The sequence below is a fragment of the Ovis canadensis genome, chromosome 9 (assembly GCF_042477335.2).
Source record: "Ovis canadensis isolate MfBH-ARS-UI-01 breed Bighorn chromosome 9, ARS-UI_OviCan_v2, whole genome shotgun sequence".
In the NCBI taxonomy this organism is placed as follows: domain Eukaryota; kingdom Metazoa; phylum Chordata; class Mammalia; order Artiodactyla; family Bovidae; genus Ovis; species Ovis canadensis.
Window position 1 is genome coordinate 89400147 of NC_091253.1, and position 15375 is coordinate 89415521.

The 15375-nt window shown below is 45.6% G+C and overlaps 1 long non-coding RNA gene across 4 annotated transcripts in view; it reads left to right on the forward strand.

The window, feature by feature from the left end:
* The first annotated feature begins 217 nt into the window (after nt 1-217).
* LOC138446304 (uncharacterized) overlaps nt 218-15375 on the forward strand; it is a 47319-nt gene continuing 32161 nt past the window's right edge. Inside the window, exons 1-5 of one of the 4 annotated variants that reach the window (XR_011259264.1) lie at nt 232-315; nt 584-689; nt 1638-1773; nt 5485-5593; nt 9003-9096. This is a non-coding gene — a long non-coding RNA (uncharacterized lncRNA). Of the gene's footprint in view, nt 316-583; nt 690-1637; nt 1774-5484; nt 5594-8964; nt 9097-15375 lie in introns of all 4 variants that reach the window. The other 3 variants (XR_011259261.1, XR_011259262.1, XR_011259263.1) reach the window with 3 other exon arrangements.

Here is a 15375-nt window from a genome sequence, read left to right on the forward strand (position 1 = left end):
TGAATCATATAAATTTGGGGAAAACAAAACCGAGCTTTAAATCCCGCCCTAATGCTCCAGGCCGGTTGTATCTACCTGGGAGTTATCACCCCCTGCCCAGAAACCTCCCACCCTCTACATCTGCCCAGGACTTATCACCTCCTACCCAAAACCTCCCACCCCGTATTCAAACAAACGCCATCTCAGTTAAAGATTACCCACAACGTTCCACCCGACTACCCCACAAACCTCCCTTTAAATATGAAGCCTCCCTGATCCCTCTCGCTCTCAGCCTGGTCGTTAGGCCGACCGCCGCCGCTCCTTGCCTGAATAAAGGTAACCTGCCTCCGTCGAGGTTGTCTCTCCTTTTCTGCCTCGGCCGGAACTATACCGTACATTCTTGGTGCGGAAACCGGGAGAGGGCGAGGCACTTGTCTCTCTCTCCCTCTCATTGTTTTCCCTTCTCCCGGAATCTGGGAGCATGGACACCTGCCGAGTTCCCTTTCTGCCAGGGCTCATAAGTTCCCCTTGGGGACGCCGAGTGCCTTTGTGAGCGGTGCAAGCCTTGTCCTAAGGCTTTCATTGGTGCTTTCTGTACCCCCAGGCCTCGGCTCTACCCCCTCTCTCTCTCTGATGACCTCTGGTACAGGGAACTTGCCATTCGACCGCTCTACATGCAACACTCCACTCAAGCCGGCCTCTAGATTAAGGTAAGATCCGGACGGTGTTGTAGAGGCGCCTTAGAACCAAATCATCTCCGGGTCCCAGGGACCCCGGCCTAAGGTCACTCTGTAAGCGACGGTGGGGGACGTTCCACCTCGACACAGAGCTCTCTTCTCATAACTCCTATTGTGACTACAGGTGACGACTCGAACTCCCAATAGGAGCCTCTGCTTGCCTTTCAGTTATGGATCTAGCCAGTCCGTCCCCAAAGATTCCCCCCTGTCCTGTGTTCTTAAAAATCTCAAACTGCTCTTACTCACTGAACTCAAAGCTAACCGCTTAAAACAACTCTGTATACAGATCTGGCCTCAATACCGACTGGACAATCAAGACCGCTGTCGTGAATTCGGCACATTTGACTTTACCATGCTTCAAAATCTCACCGACTTCCTTAAGTGGAATGGCAAGTGGTCGGAGGTCCCATATGCCCAAGCCTTTTGGGCCCTTCAAAGCAGGCCCTCCCTATGCAATGCTTGCTCCACCCACAAGGGCCTTCTGTGCACCTTGCCTCCCAAGCAAAAGGGCTCTTTATCTTCAACTAATCACCAATGGTAACCTGAGCCCCCCTCCCTGCCATCCACACTGCTAACCCTCTCCATCCCCCTCATCCAACTCCCCTACTCCGAAACAGCTCCTGACTCCCCCTCAAGCCCACTACCCTATCTCCCCAACTCCCCATTCCCCCTTCGCTCCCCCCTGCCACATGGTCACATCTCCAACACAGGTTTCCCCTGAGAGAGGTGGTAGGACCAGAGGGCCCCCACCCAAGTCACACGTGCCATTTTCATTGTCAGACAAGAACCAGATAGAAGAAAAGTTAGGATCACTTTCTGAAAATCCTACCAGATACAGAAAAGAATTCCTGAGACTCTCCCAGGCCTATAACCTCACATAGAGTGATGTATATTATATCCTAAATGCCACTCTCACCCCAGATGGAAAAGGACGCATCTGGCAAGCAGCAAAAGCCCATGCGGATCCCTTGCATAACCAAGACCGGGATAGCCCCAGTTGCTGATGCGGCGGTACCTCAATTAGATCCCCACTGGACATCCCAGCCCGGTGACCCAGGTATCAGGAGACTCAATCATGTGATTACCTGCCTTCTAGAAGGAATGCAGAAAAATACTCATATCCATGTCAGTTATGATAAAGTCAGGGAAATCACTCAAGGGGCGGACGAAAATCCAGCCTTATTCTTGGCACACCTCACAGAGGCAGTCCAGAAGTATACCAACCTAGACATCACCACCTCTGCTGGGTTACTCTGCCTTCAGGTTCAGTTCATCAGCCAGTCCGCCCTTGACATCAGATGCAAACTTCGACAACTAGAGAAGGGCCCTGAGACCCCCCAAAGAGACCTTCTAGAATAGCCTTCAAGGTGTTCAATAATAGAGAGGAGGAGGCTAAGAGAGAAAAAGACCATGAGAGAAAAGCTAAATATGCCTTTTTGGTGGCAGCAATTAAGGGAAGAGATCAGCCCAGCCTGTCATCCCAGACCGGGGCTTAAGACCACCACCCCCCAGACCCTGCTTCTGATGTAACCAGTCAGGACACTGGGCAAAGGCATGCCTGAACCCACAGCCCCCCACAAAAGCATGCCCAACCTGTGGTCAGTAGGGACACTGGAAGATGGACTGTCCCCAGGGACACCCTGGCACCCTCGGGGAGGTCCCCACGTCCCAGACCTGGAGAGTGGAATGTCCACAGGGACAGCCTGGTGCCCCTGGGGAGATCCTCACTTCTCCCCAGGACTCCAACCCAACCCTACGAGAGTTGTTCCAATGATGGGGCCCTGGTTCCAGGCCCTGGCGCATGTCCTGGACACGAGTTCAGAACTTAGGGTAGATGGGGTAGCGGCTGGAGAAAAGATGTCCTTTATAGTAGACATGTATGGATGTGAGAGTTGGACTGTGAAGAAAGCTGAGTGCCGAAGAATTAATGCTTTTGAACTGTGGTGTTGGAGAAGACTCTTGAGAGTCCCTTGGACTGCAAGGAGATCCAACCAGTCCATCCTAAAGGAGATCAGTCCTGGGTGTTCATTGGAGGGACTGATGTTGAAGCTGAAGCTCCAATACTTTGGCCACCTGATGCGGAGAGCTGACTCATTTGAAAAGACCCTGATGCTGGGAAAGATTGAGGGCAGGAGGAGAAGGGGACAACAGAGGATGAGATGGTTGGATGGCATCACCGACACAATGGACATGGGTTTGGGTGGACTCCAGGAGTTGGTGATGGACAGGGAGGCCCGGTGTGCTGCAGTTCATGGGGTTGCAAAGAGTCAGACATGACTGAGCGTCTGAACTGAACTGATAGTAGACACTGGAGCCACTTTCTCTTAACTTCCTACTCTGGCCCAACTCAAGACTCAGAACTCACAATCAAGGGGGTCTCTGGAGTTCCCTTAAGGCCAAAAATCAGCCCTCCATTATTCTGTCAATTTGGAAAATCGACCCTCATACACTCATTTCTCATAATGCCTCAGTGCCCAATGACACTCCTAGGGAGAGATTTGTTATCCAAATTGGGGGTCTTTATTACCATACCCCCCCTCTATACAGGCTCTATATTCTGCATACAGATGGCACCTGGACCACCCTATCCCTCACCCCTGACCTTGCCTTGGATCTACCCACCTTAGACCCCCAAGTCTGGGACACTGATCACCCATCCATAGCCAAGCATCATCCCCTGGTCCACATTATCCTAAAAGACCCCTCGACTATAATCACTCAACAACAGTACTCTCTCACCCCGGAGGCCCACAAGGGACTTAATCCTATCATAGACTGTCTTCTTCAAGCCTCTATCCTAATTCCTACACATTCACCACACAACACCCCTATTCTGGCAGTAAGCAAGGGACCAAACTCTTGGAGCCTTGTCCAGGATCTGCGAAAATCAGTGAGACCATCACGCTGACATTCCCAGTAGTCCCTAACCCTTATACCCTTCTGTCTACCATACCCCAGACTGCAACCCACTTCACGGTATTAGATCTCAAAGACGCCTTTTTCACCATCCCCCTCCACACCCCTCTCCCAACCCCTTTCCACCTTCACCTGGTAAGACTCCAAGACTCATTGTTTCCCAACAACTAACATGGACAGTTCTCCCCCAAGGGTTCAGAGACAGCCCCCACTTTTTTGGACAGGCTTTACAAAAGGACCTACAGACACTCAGCCTAGCCCCGAGTCATCTCCTCCAATACGTAGATGACCTCCTCCTTTGTAGCCCAACCCGAAAACTGCTTCCAACATACTGCCAAACTCCTTGGGGCCCTGGGATCCTGGGGTTATTGAGTGTCCTGATCCACAGCCCAAGTAGTACAGACAAACGTCACCTACCTGGGGCTCTCCATATCCCACCAACAGAGAACTATTCCCCCAGATAGAATCCAGGCCTTGATTAACTGTCCACTTCCAAAAACGAAAAGGGAGCTCCTGTCTATCCTGGCCTCCTAAACTTTTTCCATATCTGGATCCCTAACTTCTCCCTCATTGCAAAGCCACTCTATGAAGCAACTAAAGGATGTCTGGATGAGCCCCTCTTTAACCCCTCCTCTCTGGCCAATCCTCTTCGCCAGCTCACCCAGAGCCTCCTCCAAGTGCCAACTCTCCACCTGCCAGATCACACCAGACCATCCTTTCTCTTTGTACATTCCAACCAAGGACAGGCCCTGGGACTTCTATGCCAGCGGGCCGGAGACACCTGGGCTCCCATAGCCTATCTATCAAAACAGCTTCACATGGTGACCAAGGTGGCCTCCCTGCATCCAGGCCATGGCTGCTATCGCAGCCCTTGAACCTGAAACAAATAAACACTTTAGGCATGCCCCTTTAACAGTCTGTTCTCCACACACCTCCCGAGACTTACTATCACATCGGGCTTTTCTCTCCCTTCCCCCTTCCAAGGTACAGGTCCTACATGCCTTTCTCCTCGATCCTCAGCTCTCCTCCCCCTGCTCTCCCCTCAACCCCGCCAGCTTATTACCCACGTCCTCTACAACAGACCCCCTCCTGCATAGCTACAGCCTAACAGTAGATCTTACCCAGAACCCCTTCCAACATTTAACAGATCAGCCCATCCTAGACCCAGACACCACATACTGGTTCATTGATGGCAGCTCTAAAAAATCCCCACCCTTCTCGGCAGGATATGTCATCATCCAGGGGGACCTTCATCACAATCACGGGACCCAGACAATGGAAGCTTCATCTCTGCCACCTCACGCCACCTCCCAACAGGCAGTGTTGTAGCCACGCCTTCTGGGAAACAAACTCACTCAGAAGAACAATGCAGATGGTGGAGTGCAGTTTATTACACCGACGGGCCCAAGGCAGAGTGTCCTCTTAGCCAAGGACCCCGACCAGTTTTTGTGAAAACCTTATATACTCTAAGTGTACGTGCTTAAACCCACCTCCCCAAATTCTCTGAAACAAGTCTGAACAAAGGAAAAGAAAGATACAATCAAAGTTCACCTGTGATTGTATGCCTTAAGCCTAGGTAGTTAACAGTGGACAATTATCAATAAGCCTGTGGTCATACCCCAATAAGTGTAATAGAATTTATCCTTCTATTCAGTAATACAGATAACTAGGGTATTCTTTTAGGCGACAGAGAGTCTAGGTACGAGCACTGGGGCTCTTCCATCCTGGGGGCCTGGTTTTGCAGTTGGTATGTCGTTTCCGTAGATACTGGGCATATAGCTCAAAATCCACAGTCTGGCCCAAGATGGAGTCCTGCTTTTAAGATGGAGCCTGTTCTGTTTCCTCCTTCAAGGTTATTGATATTTCTCCTGGCAATCTTGATTCCTGTTTGTGCTTCATCCAGCCCAGCGTTTCTCATCATCTACTCTGCATATAACTTACATGCAGAGTACATTTAAGAGGTAAGTAAACTTAAATCTTTCCCTTCTGCCTGCAATGCGAGAGACCCTGGTTCAGTCCCCCAGTCGAGAAGATCCCCTGGGGAAGGAAATGGCAACCTACTCCAGTATTCTTGCCTGGAGAATCCTATGGACAGAGGAACCTGGTAGGTTATAATCCATGGGGTCTCAGAGTCAGACATGACTGAGTGACTTCACATTTTCTTTAAACTTAAATCTATTAACAAAGGCAGTTCAACGTCTGAAGAAAGTGTGTCCTCTTAATGGAGAGAAAAACCAAATTCAAGTTTTGTACCAGCTCACTTTAAAATTCATCACCTCATTCGAAGAGTTGACTCACTGGAAAAAAAACCCTGATGCTGGGAGGGATTGGGGGCAGGAGGAAGAAGGGGACAACAGAGGATGAGATGGCTGGATGGCATCACCAACTCGATGGACATGAGTTTGGGTAAACTCTGGGAGTTGGTGATGGACAGGGAGGCCTGGCGTGCTGTGATTCATGGGGTTGCAAAGAGTCAGACATGACTGAGCGACTGAACTGAACTGGACTGAAAGGTAAACTTAATTAAATTTACTTCAGACTTAGTCCGTCCTAACCATGCACAACGGAGAAGGCAATGGCACCCCACTCCAGTACTCTTGCCTGGAAAATTCCATGGATGGAGGAGCCTGGTAGGCTGCAGTCCATGGGGTTGCTGAGGGTTGGACACAACTGAGCGACTTCACTTTGACTTTTCACTTTCATGCATTGGAGAAGGAAATGGCAACCCACTCCAGTGTTCTTGCCTGGAGAATCCCAGGGACGGGGGAGCCTGGTGGGCTGCCGTCTATGGGGTCGCACAGAGTCGGACACGATTGAAGCGACTTAGCAGCAACCGTGCACAAAACTCTTTTTTCAGGGTCCACTTTCCACAAACCTCATCACTTTCTGTACCCATCTTGAAACAGCCGCTGTAAGTCAGAGCTCCTTTCTTTTCCCTTCATAAAATGGAATTCCATTTCTCATAACTTCTTTACTGAAAACACACATCTTACTTTCCCTAAGCAACCAAGAACTGACCTTTATATTAGCATTCAATAGAATGGTGAGATAAATACCAGTGATAATTTCTAAAAACATTTGCTTTCTTATAAAGAACATCTCAGGTGATACCAAACATAATAATATTCTCAAGTACTTTTATTTTTTTTTTTAGTGATCTTTTAAATAAATAAGCTTCTATCACTTAACTTAAATTGGCAGAGCTTTAGAATTTTAAGTTATCAAACATCTGGAAAATCATATTAACTAGACATTTCTAAAATATGATTGCGGGCGGTCCTAAGATGGCGGAGGAATAGGATGGGGAGACCACTTTCTCCCTCACAAATTCATCAAAAGAACATTTTCAACGTTGAGCAAACTCCACAAAACAACTTCTGAATGCAGGCAGAGGACATCAGGCACCCAGAAAAACAGATCATTGACTTCAAAAACAGCTGAGAGGCAGAATGTCAGCACTGATGACACCACCCCTGAGGGGCTGGGGGCAGAGGAATTTGGGGCAGAGAAAGGAGAGGAGTGAGACAGGAATCACACGCTTTAGCAAATCCCAGGAGAACAAGGAGGTCCGGCAGCTGTGAGCCAGAAGGCTTCCTTGCCCAGGGCTCTGAGAAGCAGTCGGGTTTGCCTGAGTCAGCGATCAGGGGTCCCCAGAGACAGGAGAAGGGCCTCGGGGAACTGATGGACACAGATGCACCCAGGGACCAGGAGAAACCCAGGTCAGTAGGCTAAAGGGGTGGGAGTGGGAGGGAGAAGATGGTAAGATGAAAATGTTGACATAGTAAGACTTCCCCCCAAATAGCTCTCCTGTCAAGTACAATTTTGCTTATAAACCTTTAGCAGCTTTTTGGTTCCTTCATAATAGTGGTCTTAAGTTGGCAAAAACAAAATAAAATACGATCAAAGTTTTATCCCAAAGTTTTTATCACAATTACATTTATCTTGAAGTTTCATCATGTCCAGAGATTCTCTTGCAGAAGATTACTGAGGTCTTATTTATTAAACCTAAGTACAATAAAGTATTATACTTAATTCTGTGACTCTTAATGACCTATATATTAATTTGTATCAACAAAATTAAACATTGATATCAGGTATCAATGGTGTTGGAGAAGACTCTTGAAAGTCCCTTGGACTTCAGGGAGATCCAACCAGTCCATCTTAAAGGAAATCAGTCCTGAATGTTCTTTGGAAGGACTAATGTTGAAGCTGAAACTCCAATACTTTGGCCACCTGATGTGAAGAACTGACTCATTGGACAAGACCCTGATGCTGGGAAAGATTGAAGGCAGAAGGAGAAGGGGACAATAGTGGATGAGATGGTTGATGGCATCACCGACTCAATGGACATGAGTTTAAGCAAACTCCCGGAGTTGGTGATGGACAGGGAGGCCTGGTGTGCTGCAGTCCATAGGGTCACAAAGAGTTGGACACGACTGAGTGACTGAACTGAACTGAACTGATCAACTTAATATTGAATATTTCCCAGTTCACTCGAACCTGAAAGTCGTCTTGGCCAGTTTTCTTTAAATGTAATCGCTTTTTATTAAAATTAAATAGAGCTCTTTGTAACTCCAATGCTAAAAATACCTTTTAGAATTAGAGATATCTCATATGTATAATGTGTACACGGACATAAACAAGCTAGAGATCTCATGTCTTTATTAAAAGCTTAGATATGAACTAGGTATTACAATATTAATATAAACTTACTAGCTGACAAACAGTTGGAATACCTTAAAGTTGCTTGCTCAGATGATTAAGGCTTACTATCTATAAAGTTTGGCCGTGGGAACCTTTTAAGCAGTTGACTTAAAACTGCTACTTTCTTTTTTCTTGGTTTTTCAGGTCTTGCCTTCTTAATTGGGCTTAGTCTAGGTCCTTGTGGTCTGTATTCACATTCTGATTTAGACATTTGCAAAACAAAGGCAGTTGTTTCATTTTTCAAAGAATGGTTTTATCACCTTAAAGTAACTAAAACCAGCAGTAAGATTTTTGTCAAACTGAAATGCATGTACAAAGTTCTGTTTTTAACTTTAGAGCTTTAATTTGTCACATCTTTAAAGGTTTGTACATGGCATTTAACACGTACAAATTTTCTGCGTTTATAAATTAAACCAAGGCAAAAATCATAATTTTTTGTATTTATTAACTCTTACATGTCAAGTTTCCATTTTACTTATTTTGTATGAATCAGGTGACTGTTGGTTTCCTGGGTACATTTAGTTAATGTTTCCTTAGTGGCAATCTGTATGCCTTGTTTATCCCAGTGAAAGTGAAAGTCGCTCAGTTGTGTCTGACTCTTTGTTTCCCCATGGACTGAATTCTCCAGGCCAGAATACTGGAATAGATAGCCTTTCCCTTCTCCAGGGGATCTTCCCAAACCAGGGATCGAACCCAGGTCTCCTGCATTGCTGGCGGATTTTTTACCAGCTAAGCCTCCAGGAGGTGTTTATCCCGAAATGTAAGTAAACAAGAACTGTCACGACCTTACATAAAGCCCATTTAAATATATTAATTTATATACCTTAATCTAGAGTCCAGCAAATTTTGTATCTTTCGCTTTCATAACAATCCAATCAACAAGCTTTGGTCTTAGGGGAGAGTTTAGAAGGCGTTTGCTTTTTGTTTCTTGTCTATTTTACCTACTTTTATATAAAAGGCTCTGGGATCCCCAGAGTTGGGTAGAGACGAGGAAGTCAGGCCCTTAGCCCAACTGGCCCCAGATAACTTGTCAGCAACAAATTGGCACTCACCACGGGTCGACAGCGACAACAACAAAGGGTCTGCCATGCGCCTCTGGAGAACCCTGAGCTGTTGACCTTCAACAACCCTTGAGGGAGTTCAGGCTGGAGCGAGGCACTCTGTGCTGCAGGGAATCTGGTGGGAAGTAATAGCTAGACCTTGTTTGTTTTTTTCCAATTTTTTTGTTAATATTCTTAATTGCTCTTTTTAGCATCTGTAAGGCCCATTGAGAAGGCTTCAGTGAAGCTTCCTAAACCAGTTTTTCCCATTCAAATAAGCTCTTAGGTTAATTTGACTTTTGCTTTATGCTATGCTAAGTCACTTCAGTCGTGTGACTCTCCACGACCCCCCAGACTCCTCTGTCCCATGGGATCCTTCAGGCAAGAAAACTGGAGTGGTTTGCCATTTCCTTCTCCTTTGCTTTATAAAACAATTGTTCATAATGCATAGCTATTATTTTAATGAGGTAAAAAATTTTTTTCTTTTTAAAAAAGGAGTTACCACAATGAATTAAAAAAATTATTTGGATGGTTATTTAGAATGGAATAGGTAAAATAGACACTTATGTGATTAAAACAAGATTTGATATTACTATACTACCTAAAGTGGGCTTCCCTCATAGCTCAGTCGATAAAGAATCTGCCTGCAATGCAAATTCTAACTGTGTACCCATTAAAGAGTCTCTTCAATATTTAGGGTGAGATTTATTTTATCTTTATTTATTTATTTTAGTTAGGTACTTGCAAGTATGAGCTCCGTTCCTTATATCTTTCTACAGTGTAGCTACCTGGCCATCTTTCAACTGAGCCCCAGTTCAGTTCAGTTCAGTTCAGTTCAGTTCAGTCACTCAGTCGTGTTCGACTCTTTGCGACCCCATGAACCGCAGCACACCAGGTCCATCACCAACTCCCGGAGTTTACTCAAACTCATGTCCATTGAGTCAGTGATGCCGTCCAACCATCTCGTCCTCTGTCGTTCCCTTCTCCTCCTGCCTTTAATCTTTCCCAGAATCAGGGTCTTTTCCAATGAGCCAATTCTTTGCATCAGGTGGCTGGAATATTGGAGTTCCAGCTTCAGCATCTGTCTTTCCAGTGAATAGTCAAGACTTATTTCCTTTAGGATGGACTGGTTGGATCTCCTTGCCGTCCAAGGGGCTCTCAAGAGTCTTCTCCAACACCACAGTTCAAAAGCATCAATTCTTCTGCCCTCAGCCTTTTTTATGGTCCAACTTTCCCATCCATGCATGACTACTGAAAAAAACATAACTTTGACTAGATGAACCTTTGTTGGTAAAGTAATGTCTCTGCTTTTTAATACACTGTGTAGGTTTGTCATAGCTTTTCTTCCAAGGAGCAAGTGTCTTTTAATTTCATGGCTGCAGTCACCATCTGCAGTGATTTTGGAGCCCAAGAAAATAAAGTCTGTCACTGTTTCCATTGTCTCCCCATCTATTTGCAATAAAGTGATGGGACCAGATGCCAAGATCTTAGTTTTTTTCTCTCAGCCAAGATGGATGCCAGCGAGGAGGAGTCTGGGAGGTTGGTACAACGTATGGATCGGCATTGTTGCGGAATCCAGAGTCACAGAACACACCTGGGAGGACACTCAAGACAGTGGAGTGCAGTTTATTATACCAGCGGGTCCACAGGGAATCAGTTCCCAACGAGGACCCTGATGCTTCTGAGAGGCTGAGTTTTATACCCCCCACTACATGACTGGTTACATGTTAGCAACCTCTTTATTGTGTTTGATTGAATTTTACAGCAAGTAGGTGCTCAATTCAGTTCAGTTCAGTTCAGTCGCTCACTCGTGTCGACCCCATGAATTGCATCACGCCAGGCCTCCCTGTCCATCACCAACTCCCGGAGTTCACTCAGACTCATATCCATTGAGTCAGTGATGCCATCCAGCCATCTCACCCTCTAGCGTCCCTTTGTCCTCCTGCCCCCAATCCCTCCCAGCATCAGAGTCTTTTCCAATGAGTCAACTCTTCCCATGAGGTGACCAAAGTACTGGAGTTTCAGCTTTAGCATCAGTCCTTCCAATGAACACCCAGGACTGATCTCCTTTAGGATGGACTGGTTGGATCTCCTTGCAGTCCAAGGGACTCTCAAGAGTCTTCTCTAACACCACAGTTCAAAAGCATTGATTCTTTGGCGCTCAGCTTTCTTCACAGTCCAACTCTCACATCCATACATGACCACTGGAAAAACCATAGCCTTGACTAGACGGACCTTTATTGGCAAAGTAATGTCTCTGCTTTTGAATATTTTATCTAGGTTGGTCATAACTTTTCTTCCAAGGAGGAAGCGTCTTTTAATTTCATGGCTGCAGTCACCATCTGCAGTGATTTTGGAGCCCCCAAAAATAAAGTCTGCCACCGTTTCCACTGTTTCCCCATCTATTTCCCATGAAGTGATGGGACCAGATGCCGTGATCTTCATTTTCTGAATGTTGAGCTTCAAGCCAACTTTTTCACTCTCCTCTGCTAGGAGAACAAACAGTTAAGGTTGAAAGGTGGGGAATAATGATTATACATCAAGGGGGTATGTCTCCATGGTTAATCTAACAGGGGCAGCCTGACCTCAACTACAGTCTCTGTTTGTCATCTGTAGGGAGGGAAGTCTCCAGGAGACCTGGTTTTCCCTAGCGACGGTTCTTCACTCTTGGGAAGGGGTCAGGCCCAGTTCACATCCCATCCTTAAGACGGATGACAGGCTTCAAGATGGAGTCTCTCCCGCTTTCCTCACACTGGCCCCAACAGCATCTCCTTTTAACCTCCCCCAGTTCTCCCAGTTGGTGGTGGCTTGTTAGTTCCATGCTCCTTACCAGGACCTCCTGTCGTAAAATAATTGGTGCAGATGGTTACTATGGTGCCTGGCCAGGGCGGGTAGATTCAGTCAGTGTTTCTCCCAACAAAATCACAGAGTAAGTCAAATCCCTTCAAGTAGGTGTCCTTGGCCTCTGTAACACCACTGCAGGGCACAAAGTAGTTTGCTCCCCACAACCATCTCCTGAGGAGGCGAGGAGGGTGTGGCACTGTCCCTAATAAGTGAGGGTTCCCTCGTGGGGAGGCGTGCTCCCTGGCCCTTTACGGTCCTCCTTTGCTGGCTTTTCTCCACTTGTCCCTCTGTTACCTGCTTACTTGCGTGTTGCCTCTTTAAGGGCAAGTTGTAAAGTGAGGGATTGATTTGAGAGAGTTCCTTGTTGACTGAGGTATCCCTATGCCTAACACAGTGCCTAGAACATTGAGGTGCTTAGCAATGCAAAAGGCAAGTGTAGCAGTTGACTGTTGAGTTAGAAACAGAGGTGACTCCTATCTGCATCATCAGCTTAGGCACACCTTCTGTATAATATGGGCAACACTTTTGACATGGATCCCTTTATTTATCTAGTCATTGAAAAAAAATTTGACCACCTAAATCAGGCTGATTACTAGTTCTAGATGCCAGAGATACAGCAGTGAGCTAAACAGACATGACTGTTTATTCTGTACTATGTTTAGAATAAATTTCTGGCAGCAGATCTAAGCATTGCTGGGCTCACCTTCCTCTTTCCTTCAGACTTTAATTCTATGCTTTTTACAGTAAGTATTCAATAAATCTCAATCGAGCCACTGATTGAAACAAGAAGGACAAAGTGGGAGATTTTAAATGTCCTCATTATCATCCCAATTTCCTCTTTAAAATGTTACTCGGTCATTCTTTCCTTTTAAGTTTTATAGCCCTAAAGAAATGAGCAATTGGATGGATAATAAGGGCTGGATTATAAATTCTAATTCTCTTTCTCGGAATGTATCTTTGTAACACCCTGTGCTATTTTCCTTTGGTCTTTGGATATTGTAGAAATTTATACAGAACAGGATTTTAGAGTGAGTGGAGCCCCACAACATCCCACAGTATTTTCTCTCCTGGCTCCACTGCCTCAAGTCTAAGGTCTAGCATGCATGAAACCCCCAGCCATCATCACCTCTCTGTACAGATTCTTCAAAGACATTTTTCCTAAGCCTGATGTCTAAGAAAATAAATAAATTTACCTCCCACTAGTTATTGAAGTAAAAGTAACATTTTTCTATTTCTAAACATATTTATTTTTAATTAGAGGATAATTGCTTTACAGTATTGTGTTGATTTCTGCCATATGGCAACATGAATCAACCATAGATATCTGTATGTCCCCTCCCTCTTGAACCTCCATACGATCCTTCTGCTGGGCATATACCTGGAGAAAACCATAACTGAAAAAAGACACACGTATCCCAGTGTTCACTGCAGTGTTATTTACAATAGCTAGTTCTTGCCTGGAGAATCCCAGGGACAGGGGGAGCCTGGTGAGCTGCCGTCTCTGGGGTCGCACAGAGTCAGACACGACTGAAGCGACTTAGCAACAGCAGCAGCAGCAGCAGGACACAAAGGCAACCTAGATGTCCTAGATAAATGGATAAAGAAGGTGTGGTACATATATACAACAGAATATTACTCAGCCATAAAAAAGAATGCATTTTTAAGTTTTTAGTCATATATATATTTAAATTTTTTTTTTTTCCTGCTCACTTACCTTTCTTTTTCTTTTTTTTTTTTTCACTTGCCTTTCTTATGGTAATGGTGACAAAAGTGAATTAAAGCATGTGTCCTAATTTGGGAGTCTCTTAGCCAATGTATTACTGGTCTAGTGGAGTCAGTGTAAATGGGGTAGAAACATGAAACTGAGTCTCTAAAACAAGCTACCACCATTTAAAAAATATACATTATTTATCTGTCTTTGGCGGTGCTGGGTCTCTGTTGCTACGTGAGCTTTCTCTAGTTGCAGCGAGTGGGGGTTACTCTAGTTGCAGCGGGCGGCCTTCTCACTGTGGTGGCTTCTCTTGCTGTGGAACACACTCTAGAGTATGTGGGTTCAGTAGTTGTGGCACATGAGCTTAGTTGCTCCCCTGCGTGTGGAATCGTCTTTGACTAGGGATCAAAGCCATGTCCCCTGCACTGGCAGACAGATTCTTAATCACTGGGCCAGCGGGAAAGTCAGATACCATCATTTTTATTAACGAGTGTCAGTGCAGTAGGGTCTAAATACAAAATGATTTCTTTTGTTCCATTCACACCTTCCTTCATCCATTTTCTGTTGAATCTTTCTTTCCTGTTCCGTAGAAACATTTCTAGAAGATTTCATCACTCTCCAGTCACTTCTGGTAACAATAGTCCAGTCCTGTTTACAGCTCCTGTTAGACTTTACCCTTTATTCCCCCACTTCCTCTCCCTGCCTCCAAGTACTCACCAGGTTTATGGCTCAGGGATGTGCAGGCAGATGGAGCTGCCCTGTGCTTTCTCGTCTTGTCTTTCCCAACTGCAGTGGAGGAAGGAGCTTGTGATCTCTCTTGGGGATTCCCTCCTCTTCTCTACTCCAGTTTCTCCAATGTGTTAGAGTAGCTAGATGGTAGAGACAGGTTCTGAGTGTTTTCTTTTTCTGATTGCTTAATCCTCTCCTAGGGATCATGATGGTTCATTTTAAGTATCACCTTGGTTACGTCATGATGCCAGTTATTTGGTCAAACACAAGCCTAGATGTTGCTGTGAAGGCAACGTTTAGATGTGATTAACATTGAAATCACCACACTTTGGGACTTCACTCGTGGTCCAGTGGTTAAGACTTCTTGCTTCCAATATGGGGGGCTAAGGTTTGAGCCCTGGGAACTAAAGTCCCATATGCTGCTCAGCTCCCGTCCAAAATCAGTCCAGTATGAGTAAAGCAAATTACCTTGCATAATATGGAAGGGCTTCATGCAATCATCTGAAGGTCCTAAGAGCTAAGACAGGTCTCCACAAGAAGAACTCTGCTTGTAGACTGCATTTGACTGGCAAGACCGCAGCATTGACTTCTGCACGATTGTCAGCCTGCCCTGCTAGTTTCAGACTTGCCGCTTTCCACAATTGCATGAGCCAATTCTTTAAAATAAATCTCTTTCTCAGAAATGAGGTGTGGAGCCATGAAGAGGTATGGAGGG